Here is a 13,916-nt window from a genome sequence, read left to right on the forward strand (position 1 = left end):
GGGTTTGTTGCTGACACAGTAAGGACCTTCTGGTTGTTTTCCTGCATAAACTTCCAGGTTGTAAGTGTAGGTCTTACTGGCATCAACAAGGGCATACATTTTTATTCCATATTTGTTAGGCTTTGATGGAATATATTGACCAAAGGCACATTTACCACGAAAACCAGGGAGCATTTCGTCAATAGTGAGATTCTCCCCAGGGCAATAGCTTTTTTTACAGTTTTCAACAAATTTTTGGAATATATCACGAATTGGAGCAAGTCGGTCATGTGTTTTACGTTCGGTTCGGGTAGTTCTGTCGTCAAACCGAAGGCAACGAATTAGAAGCTTGAATCTGTTTATGGACATAACAAGGCCAAATTTTTCAACTCCATCCCCATCTTTACTCCAAAGTTCCTCCAAACTTTGTCTATTTGCCCTATAAGCTCCTGCAAGGTATAATAATCCAAAAAAAAGCACGCAGTTCTATTTCATCTGTGGCCTTGATGGTTCTGTTGCAGATGAACTTGTCCTTTATAATGTCTATATATTGGTTGGTATATGTGACAATAGAGTCCAGAATGTCATCTGTGAATAAACTATTCCAGCATTCAACTGCAGTTTTTGCATTACTTGCAGTTCCTATAACTGCAGGAAGGTGAGTAATAATGTTTTGAGGTTCCCTACGTTTTTTCTGGAGTGGCTTCTTGTTCCATTGTTTTTTTTATCTTTTCCCATATAATAAGATTCTACATCTTCATCCTCATCACTGTCACCATCTTGCTCTGTTTCAGAATCCACTTCACATACTTCCACCTCATCATGAGAATCAATCTCACTTTCCTCTCCTAAATCCTCATTCAGTATGGGGTCTGCATCATCTGACAGCATGTTTGTTACTTCCTCAACATCAAGGTTTTTTGATAAATTGTACATTTTCCTCTCCATTTCAGCAGATAATCTGAAGCAAGAGAAGGAATATGTGTTAGGGAACTACTGTATATGCCTGAGCAGCACACTTTCTTTTTTAATCTGCCTTATTTCTATGAAATATCCTCACACTTTGTGCTATACATTCATAAAACAAGCTAAATAAACAATTGTGATGAATAAAAACATAAAATACCAACCTTATTGAGTGTGACGTGTTCACATACAATGAGCCTGAGAGATTAGCGCAGTTATATCTGTCCTCCTGAAGCTCTGCAATCCAACTGTGGTATGAGGTTTCACAGAGCTGCTAGAGACAGGAGACTACCTGGAGGGAGGGGATTTCCTCACAATCTGGTGAGGAAGGAGAAATGAAAGTAAAAGAGATGTGCCTGTCAGGCCTATTGTATGTGACGGAGGGTTAAGACGCTCTTACACATTAGAACAAAGTCAGCTGATTTTTGCGGGACTAGCCAACTATTGTATATGTTAGCCTTTTGACGCTTCTCCAATATCTGAAGGAAGAAATGTTAAATTTCAGTGCCCAAGTCCTTTGTTCTTAGGGAAGATATGACACCTCCTGAAGTGTTAAGAAGTGGCTCACTCTCTTCTCCCCATTGAAAATGCATGTTGGGAGAATTAGCTGTCTGCTGAACGAGAGTTATGCCAATAACTATTTAGGGTATAGGCACATTTAAGGGGGTTATCCAGGCTTGGGGTTAACGCCATGTGACCGCAGACTTGTGAATCCTTACAGCATACACACTGCGCACTGTCAGGATTCTCCGATGCCGGGAGTAGGCAGTCATGTGACCTTTAGGCTGCGTGCCCACTATGCGTTTTTCAAGCGTTTTCGCCGCGAAATTTCCGCAGCGAAAACGCTTAGAAAAGGCTTGGTAATACGTGCCCCATGGTCCCCAATGATAATCCGCATGTGCTGTGCACATGCTGCGGAAATTTCTGGTGCGGATTATCATTGCGGAAAAATCCATTATTTTTGCGGAAACGCGGCGTAATTGTCGCCATTGACTTGCATTGAATCGCTTAATATCCGCATGACTACGTGTGCACATGCGGATATGAAGCGATTCAATGTGCGGATGGTACCCGGGTCTGGAGAAGAGGAGACTCTCCTCCGGACCCGGGTACCATAGTACCTGTCACATGACTAAATGACGTCATGGAAGGTCCTTTTACACCACCGCGAGCCGCAGAAGAGACCGGACACACCGGAAAGAAGACCGGGGGCTATCAGAAGGTGAGTATAATGTTGTTGTTTTTTTACCATTTTTATTCTTTTTTTAACTATTAACTTGGTCACACTATATAAATCCATGCCGGTTGCATGGATTTATATAGTGTGACCAAGTTGTCAAGCACTTTTTCAAGGGATGCCAAAATCGCTTGGTAAAGCGCTTGATAATCCGCATGCAGAAATGCATGCAAAAACACTTGACAAACGCTTCTACCTGGCAGGAAAAACGCATGTAACATCTGCATGCGTTTTTCTTGCCAGGGAGATGCAGAAAAAATCTGCAGCATTTCTGCATCGTGGGCACATAGCCTAAATACGCGATTTGCATACTTTCGGCCACATTCTGACTAGAAGTATGTGGCCTCACTCAATACACTTGTATTGAGCAAAGCCACGCATGTCTAGTTGGCATGTGACCTCATGTACAGTATACAAATTACATCCTTGCGATAAAGCGCCTGCCCGCTCTTGGCACTGGTGAATTCTGACAGTGCGCAGTGTGTATGCTGCAAGGATTCACAAGTCTGCAACCACATAGAGTAATTGTGGACTTGAACTCCAAGTTTGGACAACCCCTTTAATATTGGAGCCTGATGCCTGTGTCATGGAGAACTAAAGATAACTGTGACCACAAAATATTGTCCTAAAATACCAATTGAGGGACTAAAAAAGTACCTGATATACCATAGTTAGCAGTAAGAACAGGTTGTAGGGAGCTCATTAGTAGTGTTGAGCCACCCCCGTAGTGTTCGAGTTCGGTTCGGTTCGTCGAACACCCGTGTGTTCGCCGAACTGTTCGTCGAACACCTTCGAACACCGTTAAAACCAATGGCAGGCAAACAAAAACACATAGAAACACATAGAAAACACCTTCAAAGGTGTCCAAAAGCTGACAAACTGCTCAGAAGACATAACTAACACATGGAAAAGTGACAAGTACATATAGTCATGCGAAAATAAAAGAGGTGGAGGAGTAAAAGGAGGGGGAGACACAGATATAGGCATGTCATGCCCTTCTAAAATCCAAAAAGTGAGAAGCCGACACGGCCAGTCCGCTCCTGCCCGTGCCACCTCCGTGTCGCCGGGTTTGTGCCAGAGCCGCGGTGAACCCTGACGGCCAGCCCCCCTCTCCCAATACTGGTGCCTGTCCGCTGGTGGGTCGAGCGAGCCCCCCTGTGGTGGAGGCAGCTCTAAGCTTTTTAATTTAAATTGTCTCTCTAATTTGAATGAATACACTTTAAATCCATTTACAAGGATCTATTGGAGGGCAAGTCTCATGCCAGCAGCCGCGGTAATTCCAGCTCCAGTAGCGTCCACTAAAGCTGCTGCAGTTAAAAAGCTTTTATAAGGATCGAGCTCGGCTGCCCACCGCAAGGCATCCTACTGCCAGTCCCAGCCCCTATGCCTTGGGGTGCCTCCTGATGCTCTTCACTAAGTATCCCATGGTCCCGAAGCATTTCCTTTGAAAAAATTAAGTGTCTAAACTACAGGTGGTGTAGCTTGCTTAACAGCCGGGATAATCCGCTGACTAGCAGACACTGCTACTAGGCACAAAGTATTTCCTGGGCTAGATGCAGTTAAAAATTTGTAATTAGATACTCTCGTTGGATGCTGAGAAAGCATTCCATAGAGTCTCCTGGCACGCCATATATGATTCTCTTAAAAAGCTTGGGGTAGGGGTCTAGGGGACCCTTTTATAGCCAAAATCACGGCCCTGTATCGCAATACGTCACCTAGGCTGAAGATAAATGGAACTGTAGCACCCTGAGGGCTCAGTTGCTACAGACGTATTGCACCTCACCCAGGGGTGTGATATCTCACTCTCAGGTAAGGATGGAGTGTGGATCAGGACCTGACACCTGCATGCATTACACCACATTGCCGTGGGGCAGGGCGACCAATATGCCCCTGAGATGGGCACGACAGTCCCTGTCCCTGGCTGGAGTGGGGGGAGGGAACACTGAGGAAGGGGAACCCTGTAGTGCAGGAGCAGGGAGGAAGCAGTTCCTGGGTGCATTGAGAAGGGAGTATAAAAGGTGGGCACCATCTTAGTTCAGTGCAGAGAAGTCTGAGCAGAAGTGGCAGGGAGCAGGGGCTCTGCATGAGCTCTGCTCCGGAGGCGGGCCTAGTAACAGAGGCCCAGGCCTGGAAGAGGGAGAAGGAAGGAAGAGGAGCGGAGAAGGCTCCAGGAACGAGGAATGAAGGGATCCCAGGGGTGCGGACGGGCGAGTCGCCACCGCACGCCCGAATCCACCTGCGTGGAGGGGTCAGGCCAAAGGGGGAGACCGGTCCCTGAACTAGTGGAGGCAGGAAACGACCCTCAGCTAGAAACCGGAGGCTCTGACATTTTATGTGGCGCAGCCCCTCGCTACACCCGCTAGGAAGGCACCACATAGGGTCAGGGAAACTGGCGCCAAGTTTACCAAGAGGAGGCCCGAGGCAGCCGGACAGAAGTGTTGGTAAGAAAGGCCAGACAAAGGACACACAAAGGGGGTCCTGTGAAGTGCTCCAAAGTTATCTGGGAGTTGTCTGAGCCCCTCACCTGGTGAGCACAGTACGACGTGGGCAGCCGTTACCTGCAGACGTGGTCTGGATAATAAGAACTGTGAGTAAAGGCCCTGGACTGCATCACTGACTCCGTGTCGTTACTGCTGCTGCCCTGCACCATCACCCCCATCCTCCGCATACACTGCCCTGAGGCTATACTCCTCCCGTGGGGAGTTATGCTATGCTCTGCTGCACCCACAACACCAGCCTCAGCGGTCTGCCCTGTAGCGGCGGTTCACTCTGACCGCAATCCACGGGTGGCGTAGTCGGACATTTAAACATCAAAACCACATAAATAGTTCCGCCACTGGTTTGACTGCCCTGAGCCACGGAACCGGGTCGCCGCCACGAAGACTACAACCACCAGCATCCACCAAAAAGGGTCCGGCTCCGGGTGTCCCAAGGCCCAGGGGGTGCGTCAGAACATTTTCATCACCTTTCACAATCACCAATGGGACAAGGCATGGATGTCCTCTGTCCCCTCTCTTATACATCCTAGTGACGGAGCACCTGCTCTCATCAATTCGCCATAACCCCAATATTAGGTGGATTGAGGTGGGAGGCACCGAGTACAAGTGCTCTCTATTTGCTGATGATGTCCTAGTATATATCACTCAATCACATATATCCATCCCTGCTGTTATGGCTGAAATAGATCACTTTGTTACATGGTCAAATTTTAAAATCAATGCAGCGAAGTCTGAGGCCCTCGATGTCTCCCTCCCCAAATCCATACAGGATTCCATCCAGTCCAACTTTCCCTTTGCCTGCCCCTCACAGGGTATCAAATACTTAGGAATTCCTATTCATAGAGACCTCTCCCATCTATGTTATCTTAATTTTGGGCCCTTTATTGAACAACTCCATACAGACCACGGTTGGCAAGTTAGAACTGTAAGATTCACTACGTGAACCACTGGTGTTTTGTGGAAAAGCACATGTACACTGCGCTCCAAATTATTATGCAAAAAGTGTTTAGGAGTGATAAGGGAAGAATTTGTTTGTTTGTCAGTTAAACTCATTGATGGTGATGTGTGTCAGGGCTCTTTATATCACTGTAAGCAATTGCAGACACCTGTGCTAATTAGTTTGGCAGGTGTGTCCAATGAAAGGCAAGACTACTTAAGAAGGCTCTCTCACATTATTAAGCAGCCTACATTTTCTGCCAAAATGGGAAAGAAAAAGGATGTGTCGGCTGCTGAGAAGCAACAAATTGTGGAGTGTTTAGGTCAAGGCATGACTACAATCAACATTGTGCGATGATCAGGATGAAGTGTCTTAGCAATCAAGAAGTATGTAGCTGATTCACAGTACACACGTGTGCGTGCTGATAAGGGCAAATTGAGGACTCTTTCCTACAGGCAATTACGTCAGGTTGAAAGAGCAGCGGCAAAAAAGCCTTGTCATAGCAGCAGACAAGTTTTTGAAGCTGCTTGTGCCTCCAACGTCCCCCGAACAACAAGATGCAGGGTCCTTCAGAGGTTTGCAGCTGTGCATACGCCATCCTGTCGACCTCCTCTATCCACTTCACACAAGCAGAAACGGCTCCAGTGGGCCAAACATTACATGAAGACTGATTTCAAAACTGTTTTGTTCACGGATGAGTGCCGTGCAGCGCTCGATGGTCCAGATGGATGGAGTGGAGGATGGCTGGTTGATGGACACCCCACGCAAACACGGCTACAGCGCCAACAAGGAGGAGGTGGAGTAATGTTTTGGGCTGGAATCATGGGGAGAGAGATTGTCGGCCCCTTTAGGATCCCTGAAGGCGCTAAAGATGAACTCCATAATGTATGTGGATTTTCTCAAACAGCACTTCCTGCCATGGTTCAAGAAGAAGAACCGTGTATTTCACAGCAAGATCATTTTTCTGCATGATAATGCACCATCTCATGCTGCACATAAAACATCTGCATCTCTGGCTGATATGGGCATAAAAGGGGACAAACTTATGGTGTGACCCCCATGCTCCCCTGACCTCTACCCCATTCAGAACCTTTGGAGCATCATTAAAAGGAGTGTCTATGATGGCGGGAGGCAGTTCACATCTAAGCAACAGCTCTGGGAGGGTATTCTGTCCTCATGCAAAACAATTGAAGCAGAAACCATCCAAAACCTGACAAATTCAATGGACGAGAGAGTTCAGAAGCTCCTTTCGAACAAGGGGTCCTATGTGAAAATGTAACATCACCTAGAATAAAGTTTTGAGTTGAAAACTGTTTGATTTCAGTTTCTAACAACCTGCTAATGCTTATAATTTCAAAAATGACCATTTTTTTGGTCTTTATTAAAATGAAAAGGTTGATCGAAAAGTTTGGGGGATCTAAGAGTGTGGCAACCCAGTAGTCATGATTACTTCGAATTCTGACAATATGAGGGTCATGCTGCAGGTAGTGCAGCAAGAAGACACTTATGTGTCTTGCGCATCTCGGAGCCCCAAAATTATTTTCCGGGCTAGATGCAGCTAAAAATTATTATTAATTTTAAATCTGGTGGAGCTTATTATAGATGGCCTAATAGGATCAGTGCTGCACACTGCTACAAAGCCCAAATTATTTTCCAGTCAAGATACAGATAAACATGATTAGTAATTTGAAAGCTTAAAACGGTTGGTAGGGTGATTTTAACCAATCATCAAGCTTTTACTCTCCCCAGGATGACACAGGGGTAGAAAAGTTGTTTCGGATCCATGATTTGTTCATCTTTATGAACGTGAGTCTGTCTACATTATCAGTGGAGAGCCGCGTGCGCTTATCTGTCAGCACACCACCAGCAGCGCTGAACACACGTTCAGACAGAACGCTGGCTGCGGGGCATGACAAGATCTCCAAGGCGTAAGTGGCTAGCTCCGGCCATTTATCCAGATTGGAAGCCCAAAAAGAGCAAGGGTCCAGTGACACAGTCGTGGCTTCAATGTTTACTTGGAGATACTCCTGTACCATCGTCTCTAGGCGTTGACTATGTGTCAGACTTCTTGTCTCCTGTGGCCTTGCAAAGGATGGGCTAAAAAAGTGGTGAAATGATTCCGCAAAATTGATGTTACCAGCAGATACTGTGGTTCTGTTACGGTTTGAGTGCTGAACACTTGACGGTCCCACGGTTGGCAAGTTGGAACTGTGAGATTCACTACGTGCACCACTGGTGTTTTGTGGAAAAGCACATGTAAGATTCTGCAACAGTCTCTGCTGATACTCCTGCATGCGTGCATCCCTTTCTATGGCAGGAATAATTTCTGCAAATTTACTTTTGTACCGGGGATCTAACAGTGTGGCAACCCAGTAGTCAGGATTATTTCTAATTCTCACAATTCGAGGGTCATGTTGCAGGTAGTGCAGCAAGAAGGCACTCATGTGTGTTGCGCATCCAGGAGCACCAAGTCCCTGTTGTGTTGGTGGCGAGGTAACAATCATGCTTCCTTCCTCTGTCCTCTCCCCCCAACCTCGAACAACAGAAATGTGATCAAGGTCTCCCTCATCTGATGAGTCTTCCATCAGTTCGTCCTCCACTTCTTCCTGGGCTCCTGCACCTTCCTCACTAGTTTGGCTGCTACCATGCGCCCTGGTAAAACCATCTCCCCCACCCTCACATGCCTGCCGCCTTGGTGCTGCCGACCGTCTGGACCTTGCAGATGTTAGCCCTTCCGCATACAACTCCTCCTCCTCTACTTCCTCCACCTCCTCTTGTGCCACCACCTGACTCCGAATTCTGTTTAACATGTGCTCCAGCATGTAAATCAACGGAATAGTCATGCTGATAATGGCATCGTCAGCACTAAACATCTTCGTCGCCATTTCAAAACTGTGCAGAAGGGTGCATAGGTCCCTGATCTGAGACCACTCCTCCAGCGTGATTTGCCCCACCTCTGGATCTCGTTGGCCCAGGCTATACGTCAGAACGTATTGCACCAGGGCTTGTCGGTGCTGCCACAGTCGCTGCAACATGTGCAGAGTTGAATTCCACCGGGTAGGCACATCGCATTTTAGCCGGTGAAGTGGCAGGCCCAACGACTTCTGTAGAGATGTAAGTCGCTGAGCTGCGGGATGCGAACGGCGGAAGTGAGCACACAGCGACCGTGCCCTCTGCAGAAGGCCATCTAGTCTGGGATAGTGGGCTAAAAATTGCTGGACAACCAGGTTCAACACGTGAGCCATACAAGGCACGTGTGTGACATTGCCCCGGCGAAGGGCCGCACCCAGGTTTGCAGCATTGTCGCACACGGCCTTCCCTGGTTTCAGGTCCAGTGGAGACAGCCATTCATGAAATTGGTTCTCCAGAGCTGACCACAACTCCTCAGCTGTGTGACTCACATTTCCCAGACATTTCAAAGTAAAAACCGCCTGATGACGTTGAGCCCTACTGCCAGCATAGTAAGGAGGTGTGCAGGATCCCTTCTGCGCAGTTAGAAAGCTTGTGGCATGACCAGACAGGCTTTGGGTGCAGGTGGAAGACCGAGAGGAGGTTGAGGAGGCAGAAGCAGTGGAGGAACTTTGACATAAAGAGGATTGACGCACAACTCGTGGGGACGGCAAGACTTGGACAGCAGCCCCTTGTCCTGCTGTCACCATAGTTACCCAGTGCCCAGTCAGCGACATGTAACGCCCCTGTCCATGCCTACTCGTCCAAGTGTCTGTGGTGAAATGCACCCTGTCACACACAGAGTTTCTCAAAGAAGCGGTGATGTTGTGTGCGACATGCTGGTGGAGCGCAGGCACACCTTTCTTTGAGAAGTAGTGCCGACTGGGCATCTGGTACTGGGGCACTGCGACGGACATAAGGTCTCGAAAATCCTCTGTGTCCACCAGGCGGAAAGGCAGCATTTCTGTAGCCAAGAGCTTGCAGATGGTGAAATTCAACCTCTTAGCTTTCTCATGGCTAGGAGGAAATGGTCTTTTACTTGTCCACATCTGAGGGACCGAGGGCTGGCTATTGTGCTTAGACGGGGTTGATAAGGGTGTCCCCGGCAAACTGCCGGTCTGTGAGGAAGATGCAGGCGGACATGTTAGGTTGCCTTGATCCAAAGGTGGTGCTATCGATGTCGGACAGCGCTCAACACCAGCTGGTGTTACCACCTCCAAAGAAAATGATGACCTGCCAATCACGCTGGCTGTTGCGGGTAAAGAGGTGGCAGGTCTGCGCCCCAAAACAGGTGTGACTGCTGTCCCCCCAGTCACAGAGGATGAAGAGGCCGCGGATGCACAAGATATGGCAGACGGTGGTTGGCCCGGCCGGCTAGGCCGCATTGTAGCACACTGAGCTTCCCACTGCAACTTATGCTTCATGTCCATGTGCCGGTTCATGCATGAAGTACTCAAACTATGTATTTTTTGGCCTCTACTTAGCTTTTGCTGACAAATGTTACAGATAACACGAGTTGGGTCATCTTTATCGATCTGAAAAAATGCCCAGGCTATGCAAGGCTTAGCACCCATGCGACCTGAAGAGCCACCACGACTTGTGGTGAGAGGCAGAGTTGTGTTTGAGGATGCAGTTGTTGACGTGCTTCCAGTACTACGTCTCTGTCCAGGAAGGCGCAACCTGACCTCGTCGTCACTAGCATCTTCCTCCACCTCCTCTGCTGACCTCATCTCTTGGCTGACTGTGGGTTGACAGTAAGTGGGATCTCCAACCTCATCATCATCACCCTGTGTGTTATCACACCCGTCGTCCTCAGAGCCAACCTGTTCCTGCCCTGACAAAAAACTAAAGTTGTCGCTCCAATCAGGTATTTGAGTCTTATCATCGTCTTCCTCATTGTCTCCACCAACAGGAGTTACAGTTTAGGAATGAGGGTCTACATTATGGTCAGAACCTTCTGCGTCTGGTCCTGGATCCGACTCATAAAGATTCTGGGCATCAGTGCAGATCATTTCCTCGTCTGGATTCACAGAAGCGCTGGAGTCGACCTCTGATTCCCAGGCAATAGTATGAGTAAACAGCTCTGCAGACTCAACCATCTGTTCTACCTCATACTCAGACGGGCAGCTGGAGATTTGGGAGCTGTGAGGAAGCAAGTGCGATTTGGGTGACACCTTTGAGGACTGGAGTATTTGTGATGTTGAAGTTGATGTGGAGGAGAGCCCACTTAAAGGAGCACTTGATATCCGTTGAAGCACCTGCTGTTTTTGTGCCTCATCTGGAATTTGTAGCGATTGGCGTGGCCGTAAGAAAGGGATCTTATCACATTGTCCGCTAAAAGAAGTAGACATTTAAGTTTGGCTGGAAGATGGTCTTTCTTCTGCAGATGTTACTGTTGCTTTAACACCTACCCCACGGACACAACCTTTTTTCCCCTTCCCAACACGCCTATTCCCCTTTCCACCAGCAGCAGGCCTTTTTCCACTCATTTTGGTGGTTAACTAATTCACAACTCTGGAGTTGTTTGCACAAAAAAACAATGGATGGTAACCGAGCAGAGCTGAGTGGCCAAACTGTGGTATTAGGCCAAAACTATTGGCTGGGTTAGATGCAGAAAAAAATTATATTCAATTTGCAACCTGATGGAGGTCAGTATAGATGGACTAATACAACAAGTCCCACACACAGCTAGAAGCCCAATATTTTTTCAGAGGTAGATGCAGAAAAAAATATATTCAGTTTGCAACCTGATGGAGGTCAGTATAGATGGACTAATACAACAAGTCCCACACACAGCTAGAAGCCCAATATTTTTTCAGAGGTAGATGCAGAAAAAAATTATATTCAGTTTGCAACCTGATGGAGGTCTGTATAGATGGATTAATAGAACAAGACCCACACACAGCTAGAAGCCCAATATTTTTTCAGAGGTAGATGCAGAAAAAAATATATTCAGTTTGCAACCTGATGGAGGTCAGTATAGATGGACTAACAGAGAAAGTCCCACACACTACTAGAAGGCCAAATATTTTTTCAGAGGTACTGTAGATGCAGATAAAAATTATTTTTAATTTGCAACCTGATGGAGGTCAGTATAGATGGACTAATAGAGAAAGTCCGACACACTACTAGAAGGCCAAATATTTTTTCAGAGCTAGATGCAGAAAAAAATTATATTCAGTTTGCAACCTGATGGAGGTCAGTATAGATGGATTAATAGAACAAGACCCACACACAGCTAGAAGCCCAATATTTTTTCAGAGGTAGATGCAGAAAAAAATATATTCAGTTTGCAACCTGATGGAGGTCAGTATAGATGGACTAACAGAGAAAGTCCCACACACTACTAGAAGGCCAAATATTTTTTCAGAGGTACTGTAGATGCAGATAAAAATTATTTTTAATTTGCAACCTGATGGAGGTCAGTATAGATGGACTAATAGAGAAAGTCCGACACACCACTAGAAGGCCAAATATTTTTTCAGAGCTAGATGCAGAAAAAAATTATATTCAGTTTGCAACCTGATGGAGGTCAGTATAGATGGATTAATAGAACAAGACCCACACACAGCTAGAAGCCCAATATTTTTTCAGAGGTAGATGCAGAAAAAAATATATTCAGTTTGCAACCTGATGGAGGTCAGTATAGATGGACTAACAGAGAAAGTCCCACACACTACTAGAAGGCCAAATATTTTTTCAGAGGTACTGTAGATGCAGATAAAAATTATTTTTAATTTGCAACCTGATGGAGGTCAGTATAGATGGACTAATAGAGAAAGTCCGACACACTACTAGAAGGCCAAATATTTTTTCAGAGCTAGATGCAGAAAAAAATTATATTCAGTTTGCAACCTGATGGAGGTCAGTATAGATGGATTAATAGAACAAGACCCACACACAGCTAGAAGCCCAATATTTTTTCAGAGCTAGATGCATACAAAAAATTATTTTGAATTTGCAACCTGATGGAGGTCAGTATAGGTGGACTAATAGAACAAGTCCCACACACTGCTAGAAGGCCAAATATTTTTTCAGAGCTAGATGCAGAAAAAAATTATATTCAGTTTGCAACCTGATGGAGGTCTGTATAGATGGATTAATAGAACAAGACCCACACACAGCTAGAAGCCCAATATTTTTTCAGAGGTAGATGCAGAAAAAAATATATTCAGTTTGCAACCTGATGGAGGTCAGTATAGATGGACTAATACAACAAGTCCCACACACAGCTAGAAGCCCAATATTTTTTCAGAGGTAGATGCAGAAAAAAATTATATTCAGTTTGCAACCTGATGGAGGTCTGTATAGATGGATTAATAGAACAAGACCCACACACAGCTAGAAGCCCAATATTTTTTCAGAGGTAGATGCAGAAAAAAATATATTCAGTTTGCAACCTGATGGAGGTCAGTATAGATGGACTAACAGAGAAAGTCCCACACACTACTAGAAGGCCAAATATTTTTTCAGAGGTACTGTAGATGCAGATAAAAATTATTTTTAATTTGCAACCTGATGGAGGTCAGTATAGATGGACTAATAGAGAAAGTCCGACACACTACTAGAAGGCCAAATATTTTTTCAGAGCTAGATGCAGAAAAAAATTATATTCAGTTTGCAACCTGATGGAGGTCAGTATAGATGGATTAATAGAACAAGACCCACACACAGCTAGAAGCCCAATATTTTTTCAGAGCTAGATGCATACAAAAAATTATTTTGAATTTGCAACCTGATGGAGGTCAGTATAGGTGGACTAATAGAACAAGTCCCACACACTGCTAGAAGGCCAAATATTTTTTCAGAGCTAGATGCAGAAAAAAATTATATTCAGTTTGCAACCTGATGGAGGTCTGTATAGATGGATTAATAGAACAAGACCCACACACAGCTAGAAGCCCAATATTTTTTCAGAGGTAGATGCAGAAAAAAATATATTCAGTTTGCAACCTGATGGAGGTCAGTATAGATGGACTAATACAACAAGTCCCACACACAGCTAGAAGCCCAATATTTTTTCAGAGGTAAATGCAGAAAAAAATATATTCAGTTTGCAACCTGATGGAGGTCAGTATAGGTGGACTAATAGAACAAGTCCCACACACTGCTAGAAGGCCAAATATTTTTTCAGAGCTAGATGCAGAAAAAAATTAGATTCAGTTTGCATCCTGATGGAGGTCAGTATAGATGGACTAATAGAATGATGCTATGCCCAAAAGATTTTACTTCACTAGGTGCAGTAAAAAAATTGGTATTCTATACACAGGTGGTATATCTTGCAACACAGATAGGCTACTCCACTGACTAACACACTCTGCAATAGGCCAAAAAGGATTAGCTTTGCTAG

At 45.6% G+C, this 13,916-nt stretch overlaps 1 protein-coding gene across 4 annotated transcripts in view; it reads left to right on the top strand.

Annotated features, from left to right (window-relative positions):
• RASGRP1 (RAS guanyl releasing protein 1) overlaps positions 1-13,916 on the top strand; it is a 142,258-nt gene that overhangs the window by 104,201 nt on the left and 24,141 nt on the right. The window lies entirely within an intron of this gene.

The sequence above is a fragment of the Phyllobates terribilis genome, unplaced genomic scaffold (genome assembly GCF_046119375.1).
Source record: "Phyllobates terribilis strain yellow unplaced genomic scaffold, ASM4611937v1 Scaffold_7__3_contigs__length_470593459, whole genome shotgun sequence".
NCBI lineage: Eukaryota > Metazoa > Chordata > Amphibia > Anura > Dendrobatidae > Phyllobates > Phyllobates terribilis.